Below are 14,114 nucleotides of genomic sequence, written 5' to 3'. Positions count from 1 at the left end.
ATCCAAAATTCCATCAACAATTGAATAGATAGGTCAATTATAGTATATTCATTCTGTGGAATAGCAACATCAATAAGAAGGAATAAACTACAATTACACTCAATAGACAAATAGAGAAAAACAATACAGAGAGAAATCAATGAAATAAAAAGCGGGTTCTTTTTATCAAAAATCAGTTCAATCAATAAATAGACAAATCTACACAGACTAAGGTTGTCTAGGGAATGAGCTGATGGGTAGGTGGGAAATTTGGTGGGGGGTGATGTCTAAGGGGAGCAGAGTTTCTTTTTAGTGTAATGAAAATATCCTAAAATTTATTGTGGTGATGGATACATAATCCTGTGAATATTCTCAAGGCCATTGTGTTGTACACTTTAAAGAGTGAACTATATGGTATGTGAATTATATTTTAATACAGATGTTAAAAAATGAAGCCGTTGGACATGGTGGTGCATGCTTATAATCCCAGACTCAGAAGGCTGAGACAGGAAGATCACAAGTTGGAGGCCAGCCTGGGCAACTTAGTGAGACTCTATCTTAAAATAAAAATATAAAGGCCTAGGGGATGTAACTCAGTGGTAGAGCACCCCTGAGTTCAGTCCCCAGCATGACTAAATAATAATATTATTAATAATACTTAAGGAGAAAGACCTTCCCAGAGAAGAGAAAGCTAAGAAAATTCATTACAAGCCAAACTGCTATGCAAGAAATACTGAGAGTCCTGCAGGATGTAAAGATAATAACTTGAACCCATCAAAAGAACAAGGAGCACCAGTAAAGGGAACTACAGGAGTAAATATAGAAGACAATGTAAGTTTATGTTTTGTTTATCACGCTTATTTTCTCCAATTTGATTTAAAAGATAACTGTATTGCTGGGGATGTGGTTCAGTGCTAGAGTACTTGTCTGGCATGCATAAGGCCCTGGGTTCAATTTCCAGTACCAACCTGCTAGCTTATTATGTTATTGTAATCCTCAACATAATCATTTAAAAAAATAGAGCAAAAATATGGTGAAAGAGCGAAAGGAAGTCTAAAAGAGTAGAGGAAGGAGAAGGGGGAGGATGTTGGAGGGGAAAGGGAGCAGGAAAAGGGGGGGATCATGAACTGAAATTGATTTCCATGCATCTGTGAGGTTATCAGGATGAACCCAATGACTATATATAACTATTAAGCTCTAATTTTTAAAAAATGGTAAAAAAAAAAAAAATTAAAGGTAAATACAATGGCAATACTAGGATCTGGGAATGTAGCTTAGAGGTAGAGTGCTTTCCTAGCATGCACAAGTCCCTGGGTTCAATTCTTGGCACTGCTAAAACAAATAGATAGAAATTAAAAAATAAGTAGGTACACTAAAAAAAAACCTGTTTAACGCAAAAATTTATAGTAATGGAAGAACAGAAGCACAAAAAAGACATAAGACACATAGAAAACAAGTAACAAAATAGTAGATATAAATCCTACCTTATCAGGAATTACATTAGATGTAAATGAATTTAACACTCCTATCAAAAAATAGAGATTGGCAGAATGAATTTTAAAAATGACCGAAGCACATAACTGTCTATAAAAAACATGCTTCAGATTCAAAGACATAAATATGTTAAATGTAAGAGGATGGAAACATATTTATGATGCAAATAGTAGCCTAAATAAGTTAGAGTGGCTATGGTAATATTGAACAAAATAGAGTCCCCAAAATACATGAAACAAATTCTAACAGATTTAAAAAAAAAATAGGCAACTCAACAATAATTGTTGAAGAATCTGATGCCACATTTTTGTTACTGATATAACAATTAGAAAAAAAAGATCAACAAGGAAATAGAAAACCACATACTTTATATAGAAAATTCTAGGGAAACCATATGTGCCTTTCCCTAAATAAATGGACACACAAATAAAAATTTGTATGTTGTTGGATTCAATGTGTATATATTAGAACTGATAAGTTCAGCAAGATTACAGGATGCAAGATCAAGATACAAAATTCAGTAATATTGGTGTACACTGAAAATGAACAATCAAAAAAATGAAATAATTCTGTTAATAATAAAAATTGAATTTATATTAAAGAACAAAATGTTGCAGATTAAATTTAACCAAAAAAGTGCAAGCTGAAAATATGAAGAACTAAAAAATAATCAAAGGAAAATCTTAAAGACCCAAAGACATAGGAAGATATCCCATGTTCATGGATTAAAAGATTACTATTAAGAAGGCAGTGCTTCCCAAATTGGTCTATAGATATGATGCAATCTATAATATTTCCAGTTGCTTTTCTTTCCCCCAGAAAACTACAAACTGGTCCTATAATTTATGTGGTAATGCAAGAGTTCAAGAGTAGCATCTTGAAAAAGAATAAAATCAGAATACTCACACTCATCCCCCACTTTTTTGTTTTTGTTTTTGTTTTTTTTTTTTTAGTACTGATGATTGAACCCAGGGGTGCTTAACCACTACCAATCCTCTGGATACTAGTGCCTCAGCCTCCTGAGCTGCTGGGATTATAGATGTGTGCCACTATACCTGGACACACTCCCCATTTTTGAAACTTACAAGACATTGTGAAACTGGCATAATGATAGACATATACCTCAATATAAGAAGTTTTAAATTCCAGAAATAAACCCTCATATTTCTGGTCAATTGATTTTTGTCAAGGGTGTTGTGACTATTAATGGGGAAAGAATAGCCTTTCAACAAATTAATCTGGGATAAATGGATATACAGACAACAGAATGCATTTGGGTCCGTAACTCACACCACACACAAAAACGAACTCAAAACAAATCAAAGACTTAAATATAATACCTAAAACTATAAAACCCTTAGTTGAAAAAATAAACATGAGTCCCCATGACTTTGAGTATGGCATATGAAACCAAAAGTAACATGGATTTCATCCAAATCACAACAATTTGTCTTGCATTTCAAAAGACACTGTCAAGAAAGTACAAGAGACCACAGAAAATATTTAAAATCATATATCTGTTGAAGATCTAATATCTGGAATATATTTAAAAAACTGTCCCAACTCAATAATAGAAAAACTAATCCATTTTTTGCTACTAGAGAAAATGATGAATTAAGCAGAATTTATTTCCAAGCTCTCCAAAAATTTATTTCCAATCTCTTCAAAAATTATTACAAACACAAATAAAGTATCCTTCTAAAAGTGTCCCCATATTAAATCAAAGGCACATCATCAAAGTGAAACACTTGTGACATGAAGAATTATTTTAAGTTGTAATATTTTCATGTTTTTTTGTTTTTAGCCATTTGCAATATTTTTTAAAGACATGAAACAACATAGTATATTTTAAAAAGTGCAACTACAACTTTAAGATAAAGGAATTTAAAAAAAGATTGAATCTCATACATGTTTTAGGCAGCTTTTTCACTGCTGTGATCAAGAGACCAGACAGAACAATTTTAGAGGAGGAAAAGTTCATTTGTCACTCACGGTTTCAGAGGTCTCAGTCCACAGACGGCCAACTCTATTCCTCAGGGCCTGAGGTGAGGCAGAACATCAGGTGCAAGGGTGTAACAGAGGAAAGGAGCTCAGAAAATTGCACCAGGAAGGAGAGAGAGAGAGAGAGAGAGAGAGAGAGAGAGAGAGAGAGAGAGAGAGAGAGAGAGAGAGAGAGAGATTGATTCTCAACTTAGACAAAACATATACCCCCAAAGGCATACCCCCCAACCCACCTCCTCTAGCCACACCCTACCTGTCTACAGTTACCACCCAGTTAATCCCTATCGGGAATAAATGTGCCAATTAGGTTAAAATCCATAATCCAGTCATATTGCCTCTCAACATCCTTGCATTGTCTCACACATGAGTCTTCGAGGACACCTCCTATCTAAACCACAACAACACCCAAGATGGCAGAACCTATTATACATCATACCAATAACCTTTCCAAACAGGTTTGCTAAGAAACATCTCTCATGTTTGTGCTATAAAACAAAACGATCTCCTTTAGAAAAATCAAGGCATCATTTGATTAGTAAAGACTATTCTTCCCCCCAATTTTATACTTTCTTGTCTTTATTTAGTAATTGTAAATTCATGATCAAAGAACAAATTTTATTATAGGATAAAAATCTTAGGAACCAGAAAGTATAAGTATTCAATTTTTTAAATAAATGAAAGTGTTTTCTTTCCCAAAATGTAAACATCCAACAAATAAAACATACATGATACTATAGGTTTAAGTTACTTATTAAAGACATGTATTTTGATATATTTGATGATAAGTTTTTGGTTTATTTTCATATAAAGCTTGTCACCAAAACAATCAGGCCATTATTATTTAAAACTCCGCTCCTTCAGTTTGTTTCCTTATTTGAGAGGAAAAGTCACAAATTTCTGTAAAATTTTGGCTGTAGGAAGTCACAGGGAGGGTCTGAAATATTTCAAAGTCATTTGGCTGGAGAAAAGTGTTTTCTTTTTTTCTTTTTTTTGCAGTGCTGGGGATCAAACCCAGGGCCTTGTGCTTGCAAGGCAAGCACTCTACCGACTGAGCTATCTCCCCAGCCCTGAAAAGTGTTTTCTTGAGACTTGAGGGACCATTCATCATGCTGTGCCTGAAAGAATTCCTCAATGAACCACCCTACACTCTTCAGAGTAAAGCTTGGGATCTGGGTTCCAGGAAAGTGTTGCTTCCGGCTGGAACATGACCCGCAGAGCACCCTGGCAGCCCTTCTGCACCCTGCACTGTTGAAACCCTGCAGCTCCCAGAGAGACCTTGATCCTCTCATCCCAGCCTACAGCCTGGGCCGCTCCACCAGGCTTCTGTGGGGCACTCATGCTGGCCCCTGAAGACATGGTGGATTTTTCGAATGGCCTAAGATTTTGAGTAGACATTTCTCCGAAGAAGATCTATAATAGACTGCAGGTATATGAAAAGATGTTCAACATCATTAGTCATTAGGCAAATGCAAATCAAAACCACAATGCATAGCACTTCACACCTATTAGCTAACTATAATCAAAAGGCAGAATAACAAGTATTGTTGAGAATATGGAGAAATTGAAACCCTACCATATTTCTGGGGTGAATATAAAATGGGGCAGCTGCAGCTGCTGTAGAAAACTGTCTGGTAGTTCCCAAAGAGTTAAACATGGAGTGACATGACACCAGGCAATCCCATTTCTAGGTTTATGTCCAAGAGAATTGAAAACAGATGTACACACAGCAACTTGTACACAAACGTTTGTAGCAGCATTATTTATAAGAACCAAATGGTGGAAATAACCCAACAGTTCATCACCTGATGAATGGACAGTGGGGTATATCTACACAATGGAATATTATTGGGTCATAAAAAGGAATTAAGTGCTGATATCTGTATGGACAAGCTTTGACAACAGCAAGTAGGAGAGGCAGCTGCAAAAGACCACATGTAACTTCATTTATATGAAATGTCCACAATAGACAAATCTAAAGAAATAGAAAGTATTTTAGTGCCTGCTAAGAGTAGGGGTGTGGAGAGTTGGGAAATGACTGCTTACAGGAACAGAGTTTCTTTGGGGGTTGATTTTTTTTTTTTTTAACCTTATCACATGCCTGGAATGCACAAGGTTCTGGGTTCAATACCCAGTACTTATTAAAAAAGAATTTCAAAATTAGATAACAGGAATGGTTGTATAACACTGTGAATATACAAAAAAAAAAAAAAAAAGCCCACTGAAGTTTGAACTTTAAAAGAATAAATTTCATTGTTTGTGAATTATAGCTTGATTTTAAAATGCACTAAGAAGTATGAGCAAGTAAAATATGTCCCAGGAATGTAAGGTTAGTTTACATTTAAAAATCAGTCATTATCACTTCACTATGAAAATGTCTTTCAAAATAAGTATATCAAAATATCCAGGTGTACATCTTAATAATATGTAATAAAAATGGCTTTTTAAGAAAAAAAAAGTCAGGGATGGAGATGTGGCTCAGTGGTTAAGCGCCCCTGGGTTGAATCCCCAGTACCTCCCCAACCAAAAAAAATCAGTGTTTATAAATTATCACAATAATGGAATAAAGGAGAAAATCCATAGATTTATATCCACAGATTCAGAACAAATGACAAAATTCAAAATGACAAAATTCAGCACACATTCAAGACAGCTCTTGGCAATTGAAAACAGGAGGGAATTTCCTCAACCCGATTAAAGGATTTCTACAAAAAACCCTGCAGCTTACATTATATTTAATGATAAAAGACTGAATGCTAATCTCTTAAGAGCGGGAAAAAGATAAGAATATATATTCTTACTACCTTTACTCAATATCAGACTGTACAAAAAGGCAAAGCCACTTTTTTTTGAAAAAAGGAAATAGGTTGGAAAGGAAGAGTAAACTGTCTTTATTCACAGACAACATAAACTCATCTAAGAAAACCCTAAAGAATCTACATAAAGGGAAGAAAACAATCTGCGTAAGAGTGAAGGGAACTAATAATCCCTTGTAGGAGCTGATCTGACAGAAATGAAACGCACTGTGCTCCAAGACGTCACAGGAACCCTCAAGGTCAGGACATCCACAACAGCCCACCTGGAAACTCAGTGGTCCACCAGCTGAACAGAATGCAGACCGCCCCTGAAGGAGGCATCTTTGTTTGGACCCTGTAGCTATTGAACCTTGGCTCCGTGCAGTCAGGAGAGGAGGGAGATACAGGTGTGGCACAGGTAAGGGATGCTAACCCTGCCTGCACGTGTCCAGCCCCGAAGAACAGAGAGCACTGGGTTGGGAGGTAGAGACCAGAGTTGCTCCACAGGAAGGGGTGAAGGTCACAACCGAGCCTAAGCAACAAGGAAAGACCTCAGAAGAGAAAGGTAGATGGGCACAGAAACTGTGAAGAGGGTGACTTTGGGGGGACACTGAGTAGAGATTTTTTGGTATCGATATGAGGACACAATGTACTATGTGCGAGGGGCCCAGTTTTATTCAGGCTGTTATAGAGTTAAGATGATAGCAGCGACAGCTGACAGGCACTGCATGCCTACCAAGCACTCATCTTGGCACGAAGCAATCTAAGCGTGTTCAGTTTTATGTTGGGGCTCATCATTCCCATGTGAGATGAGGAAGCTGAGGCCCAGAGTGTTAAGTGAGCCCGAGTCCACATGGTTACCAAGTGGACAGAATAGGCAATTCCTTATTCAATCCCAAAGCTCAGAGGCTGTTTCCCTGTTCTCACTTTCTTCCTTGGCCCTGTCTCTCTCTCCGTCCTCTATGCCATGGGGGAGGAAGGGATGCTGAAAAGTCATTTGGCTCAGGCCTGACCTCAAAGCACCCTCCTCTCCTGAGGCCAGAGACACTCAGCCAGGCCTGAGAGAAGAGGGGATTCACTCAGCTTCCAGGCCACTTCTCATTGCCTGATGTTAACACCTCCAGACAGTCACAAATTAATAATCGGGTAAATCCCTTAATTACTAGCTATAGCACAAGTACCTAGTTTTTAAAACGTGCCTTTTTTTTTTTTTTTTTTTTGCTTCACATTGATATATCTTCATTTTTAATCTAGTGGAAAACTAAAAAAGTGGAGTGACCTCTCGCTCAACCTTGGAGGGGCCTTGCCCCCTGCCCTTTTGTCTGGAAGGACTAGGTTGTAGGGGAACCTGGAAGCAGCCCTTCTGGAAGCAACCCTGTGTCCTCTCTAGGCCTGGCCAGGGGCTCTGCTATCAGCATGGCCATGCTCACAGGTTGAAGCAGGTCACAACCATGGAGACCCAGAAATTGCATGGAGCAAGTACAGAGGTCCAGAAGTTTCCTGAGCTTCCAGGGGGAAGCTGTGAGGAAGCCACCAGGTCCAGATTGACAGAAGGAACAGGAACTTTCGGATGCACACTTCTTTAGCCCAGTATGCACCTGGGGCAATTTGGCCCATCTCCCCACAGGACGTTTGACAACGTCTAGGGACGTTCTTGATTTTCACAACTGGGGGTTATACTGGCATCTGAGCAGAGATGTTGCTAGACATCCTGCTATGCACAGGACAGCCACCACAACAAAGAATGATCTGGCCAAAATGTCAGAAAACCCTGCTTTTACCCTTTAGGACTGGCCTTGTGGAGGGCAGTCACACCCTTCTGGAAGCTTCCTGCAAGTCTTCATCTGATCTGAAAGCCAAGCGGGCTGGACTGCAGGCCACTCTGCAGGGGGACTTTCCCTGTCATCACCTGGCCACCCCTTCAGGCCCCTTCCTGTAGAACTCTGCCCTCAGGTAAATGTTTTCCCTACTGATTCGGGAAACTTTGTGAAAAATCCCCTCTTGCCATCTTGTAAGCAGTAAAGATACACCATAATGTGCTTTTTCAACCCAAAAAAATTTAGAGTAGCTAGGGGATTTTTATTATTTTAGTTCAAATAACTAAATAGTAGCGGCCAACCCTTTAGACTTCAAAACTTGATTTCTGAAATAATTCTCAGAGAGGAAAAGTACCTAGTTCTGCAGCCACCTGCCCAGGGGGCACACCACCAACTCGCTGGGTAGTTTCTGCTCTGCCCAGTTCCACCCTTCTCAACTCATTTCCAGATTCAGCTGGAGTATCCCTGCTCTTGTCAAACACCGGTCGGCTAGATCTCAGTCTCAGGTCTGGGCTCCTTCACTAGGCGTTCGACCGAAGTCTCTGTCCTGGCACAGGGAACAGCCCAGGATGGGAGAACTGAACTAGTATGAACAGAGCCATGTCCGTGCTGTGTGGTGCATGCCTGCAGTCCCAACAACTTGGGAGGCTGAGGCAGGAGGATGGCAAGTTCAAGGCTAGCCTGGGCAATTTAGTGAGACCCTGTCTCAAAATGAAATAAAAAGGGTTGGAGGGGTAGCTCAGTGGTAGAGCATCCCTGGGTTCAATCCCCACTTTAAAAAAAAAAAATTGTTTTCAGTGACCTTAATAAGCCCATTTATGGACAAAATATCCTGCTAACTTTAAACCAGGCTGATCAATTACTAATACACTGATATACATCTATATCCCTAAATCTTCGGAGATTCCTCCCTGTCCCTTCTCACTTTCAGGACCACCCCCACCATGATATAGCAACTAACCAATTGACGCAGCAGGGCCCAGGTTTTGTTCTGACAGGCGAGGGCTCGTGCTACCTAGGTAACCCCTGATTATAAATCATTTCACTCTGCTTGTGAGGACAGTTTCCCAGCTGCTAGTTATATTCGGCTAGAGTGTTACAAGAATGTTTTTAATTTAGCAAACGCTCCTACCGTGTTTTCTATGTTCCAGACACTTCTAAAGAACTCTACCAACATGAACTCATTCAAACCTTCATACAGCCTGAGGGTGGTTGGTGGTATTATATTCTCCCACTTCATAGGTGTGGAAATGAGGCACAGAGAGGTTAAGTGACTTACTGAGGTCACCCAGGAGTAAATGGAGAGCTGGGCCTCTAGGTGATGTGGCTGCAGAGTCCTTTGCTCTCAGCCACAGGAAATAGCACCATAAAATAACCAGGTAAGACTTCTTCTTTCTCTCTTGCCAAACTCACATTCACAAAGAACACTCTAAAATGGTTCCTATCATTACCTCCCCCAAAATTTGCACCTGGAGAAATGGACCCAGAGGGGAAAAAAGAGACTGTTGAGGTCAGAAAGTCAGTTGGAGGCAAAGCCAAGACAGAAAACTGCCTCTTGACCCCTTGTGCTCATGTCAGTTTGGGAAGTGTGGTAGGTTGAAAGAAAGTTCACAAATAAATACATTTATTTTTATTTTTATTTTTTTAGTATTGAGGATTGAATTGAGTGATGCTCTACCACTAAAACATCCCTAGTCCTTTTTTTTTCTTTTTCGTAAGACAGGATCTCACAAGTTGCCCAGGCTGGCCTCCAACTTGTGATCTTCCTGCCTCAGCCTCCCCAGTCCCTGGGATTGCAGGCATGTAACACCAGACCTGGCACAAATAATTCTCTAATACTCCTCCCTTCAAGAAGTAGAGACTGTTCACCTCCCTGCCAGGGGGAGCTGGTTCTAGTGCCTCACTTTTATTGAATAGAACAAAGCAGAAAGGTTGGGAGCCTAGATCATAAAAGGTAGGACATACCTTTCTCTCTTTTCTCTGTGACCTATGCAGGGGGAAGTCAGCTGCTGTGTCCCAGGGACACTAAGGCAGCCCCATGGAGAGACTCAACTGGGGAGGAGCCCAGGACTCACGCCAAGAGCCATGTGAGCGTGCCTTCTTAGAAGTGTGTCTTCCAGCCCAGCCTTCAGATTGGACAGCCCCAGTCAAGAGCCACAGTGCGGCCTCACCAGAGGCCCTGAGCCAGAACCACCCAGCTCTTTCTAGATTCCTGACCATCCAGACCTGGGTGGATAATGGGAGCTTATTGTTTAAATCTGCAAAGTTTTGGGGTAATTTAATCCTGGGGGCTCTACCTTACCCAAGTGCTGTGACTGTGGTAGGCTTTCACCCCAAATGAGTCCAACTCCACTTCTTTTAGGAACTTTAGGCAACTCAGGCATTTCAATTCTTAGGTCCTCCCAACCCCCACACTCCCCCCCCCCCCTTCATTAGTCCCAGTTGGAGAGATCCTTTGAACTTTTCCCTTGCGTGAGTTTATATAAAGTTCCTACAAAGCAGAGCGGTATCTGGTTCCACCAACGTTATTACATTACTGCAGATGCAAGAGTTCTTAGCCTCATAAAATAGACTAGGGTCAGGAGATTTGGAGATGTGGTGGGTTTGGGGTTTTTCTGGTGATACCTGGCTGGACCTTGGCTGTTGAGCATTGCTCAAGAGCAACAGACTGCTTGAGTCCAAATCCTGGCTGTGCTGGCTATGTGACCTTGAGCAAGTTACCAGACCTTCCGTGCTTCATTTGCCACATCTACAGCTTGGAGAATCTCATTATAATAACTGCTTGGTAGAGTTCTTGGAAAGAGTGAAATGACAGGTGGCAGAGGTCAGTCCATAAGAGCACAAGACTGTGCATTGCCTGGGTTTGAGTCCTGGCCTCACCCACTTTACTAGCTGTATGATCTTGGGGAATTTACTTAGGCTTTTTGTGCCTCAATATTCTATGCCCTTATAATGGGGGAGGGGACTGTAGTACTTACCGTTTATAACTGTTGTGAGAATTAAATGTGTCCATTCATGTGCAGCTCCTGGCACACTGTAATACATGACAGGGATGCTGGTATAGTTGTGTAGGTCGTTCACTGTACAAATGGGAACTTGCCTAGCCTGTGCATGTTAGCAGGCAGTTGCCCACCTAGAGGAGTTGGCCCTGTTTTCTAATTTGTACCAGGGCCAAGGATGGGGCTTATGCTGTCAGTATAAGGGATTGACCTATCCAGTAAATATACCTTAGCGCTGTTCTTTGCCTTTGGGGTGATGTTATTGGACTGATGCTGGGTATATCACAACTATTCCTTGGTAGTTCCATGGAATTCTCAAAAATCATCTCTGTGGGATGCCTATAGGCCAAACCCTGCTGTTACTATTCAGTGTATTGGAAACCAAATAAGAAATCTTAACAATATAAAAAGTTTAAAATCATGCCAGACAATACTTGATGCTTAGTTATACACACAGATATAGTTCAAATATAGAAATATAGGTCAAAATATAGAAGAATGTTCAGGAATGACAAAGACCACATTCTGGATTACATATGGCTTAAACTGTGGTGAGAAGCGGGTGGATTTAGGAAGCAGTGTACAGGGACCGTAAGCTCTGCTCAGAATTTATTTCTTAACCTTAACAGAGTGCACACAAGTGTTTATTATTTTTTAATCTTAAATACATAAAAATAATTTTTTAGTAATACTACTGAATGAGACCCATCTTTCTATGTGAGAGATCATTTTGCATTTCTCTCCACATTAGTTTCTGTTGAATAGCGAATCACTATGTTGACAGGGTCCCCCAGAATCCGGCAGTCTTTCATTCAACAAATATTAACTGTTGAATGGTAGCGTTCAAAGATGGAAGGACGTCATCTGTGCGTTGTGGCACAGATGTTTGGTTATTTGATCATTTTCCCTTCTTTCTGTGAAGGTGGGGGAGTTCTGCCTTATTCATATTTATGATTCCTACTACCTAATAGGTGATACACAAATGTCAATCAAACTGAGTGAAACACAGGTATGATTATTACTGTCCTTAAAGAGCTCCCCAAGCCCAGCTTGAGAGGTGATAAAGGCAGTGCAGGTCCCGAGACCTTAACTATTACCTCTCTCACTGACCACTTTTTATCCAGCCTCTACTAGGGACCCGAAGAGTGACCGAGAAACAAGGGACACCCTCCTTGGACTGCCCACCGCCTCTCTCTTCACCTTCGCCACCACCTCGCTGGTCTGTGCCACCAACATCTGCTGCGGCTGTCATGGTAACCGGTGCTCTCATCCCAGCTGGTCTCCCCACTTCCACTTTGCTCCCCACAGGAAACTCTCCACTGTGTCCAGAGAGATCCCATGAAACCTCACTTGGAGCAAGGGGCTCCTCTGTTCTCAGACCTCCCATGGCTTCCCACTGGGGGGGCAGCAGATGTGTCCCCGCACGCTTCCTCCAATGTCTCCCATGAGAGGTGGAGTCTGTTGCTCAGCCCCCTGCGTCTGGGTTGGCCTTGTGGCTTTCTTCAGTCAGGAGAATGTGGTGGATGGACCTCTGCCTGTTCTGAGCTTGGGCCTCAAGAAGCTTTGGATGCTTCTGCTCTACCCCGGAATCCTGCAGGTACCATGGAAACAAGCCCAGGCATGCCCGTCAGGGGAGAGAGACCATGTGAGAAGACTCACCCCAAAAAAGGCCATCTCAGACCAGCTGGTTATCAGCCAAACTATCAGTTGTCTGAGCCCACCTGAGATCAGCCTAGTCCAGTCTTCTGGAAACCTCTGGATAACCCAGAGATGCATCAGCTAAAAACATGGTTGTTTTAAGCCATCGAGATTTTTTTCTTGGTTTGTTACACAGCAGAAGCTAACTGATCCACCATCTCATTTAGAGAAAAGTCAAAAAAATTTTTTCAACTAACTTACAGTTATCCCAAGTACTTACGGCATTGTCTGGCACACAGCAGGTGTTTAATAAACATTTGTTGAAATAATTAAGGAAATGCAAAAATAGAGTTAACATTCAAATGAAGAAAATAAGTAAATAAACTAGTAAAATAATTACAAAAGTGCTACGAAGGAAAAGCACAGGAGCTAAGGTAGAGAGGAAGAGGCGGGAGGAGGGTGGACCCTCCTCTGGGTCTCTACCGGTTTCAGAATAAAAGCGAGCATCCTTCCAGTGGCCTCCAAGGCTGTGCGTGACCTGACTACCCCAGCCCTGGCCCCGCTTCCCTGCTGACTTGTCTGCTGCCACTCTCTTGCCTCAGTACTGGCTTCTCTACTGTCCCTCGGATGCCCCAAGCACACACCCCCTCGGGTCCCTGCTGATGTCCCTGCCTGGGACCTTCTTGTCTTCCACACTCACACCCTTCACCTCCTCCCTTCGGCCTATTTCCAGGTCCTTCCTGACCACGCCACAGAAACTGCAACCACTGACCCCTAGAATTCCCAAACTCCCTACCCTGCTTCATCCATAGCGCTCATTATCCTTGGAATAAATTTCCTTTGGGTCAATTTATACTTAGGACAATGTTGTCTTAGGGCATAAATTCAACCAGTGGTTAATGTTTTAGGGGCCATAACTTCTGGTCAAGCTTAAGATTTAGCAAGGCAAGCATTTGGCTTTGAGCCATCCTGAGAATAAGGCAAGGTCTTTTTTAAAAAAGCTGAAAGACTCAGGTAAGAATTGGATTGCTTACTGAACCCTCCCCAGATGTGCTCATGGGGAGGGCAGTAGCACACTACAAGTAACAGCCACTGAGGTAGCGTACTCTACGGTTTCTAGTTCAAGTTATTATTCATTCTCGCGATAACCTTGAGAGGTAGGCAGGGCAGGTTTAGGGACAAAGACAAGAGCCCCAGAGGTCAAGTGAGTTGGCTAAACTCAAGGACAGACAACAGGGAGGAGCCAGAATTCAAATTATAGTCGTCTGACTCCAGGTCTGGCCCTTCTTTCACTACTTTTTACTCTTTCTCCATTCTGGGTTCTGACCTGGTGACCTTGACTCCAAGAGTCAGGGTCCATCTTGAGCTTCTGTGGAGGGAGGGTCCCCTGGAAC

Source organism: Sciurus vulgaris, assembly GCF_902686455.1.
Source record: "Sciurus vulgaris genome assembly, chromosome: 2".
In the NCBI taxonomy this organism is placed as follows: domain Eukaryota; kingdom Metazoa; phylum Chordata; class Mammalia; order Rodentia; family Sciuridae; genus Sciurus; species Sciurus vulgaris.
This window is presented reverse-complemented; position numbering follows the sequence as displayed.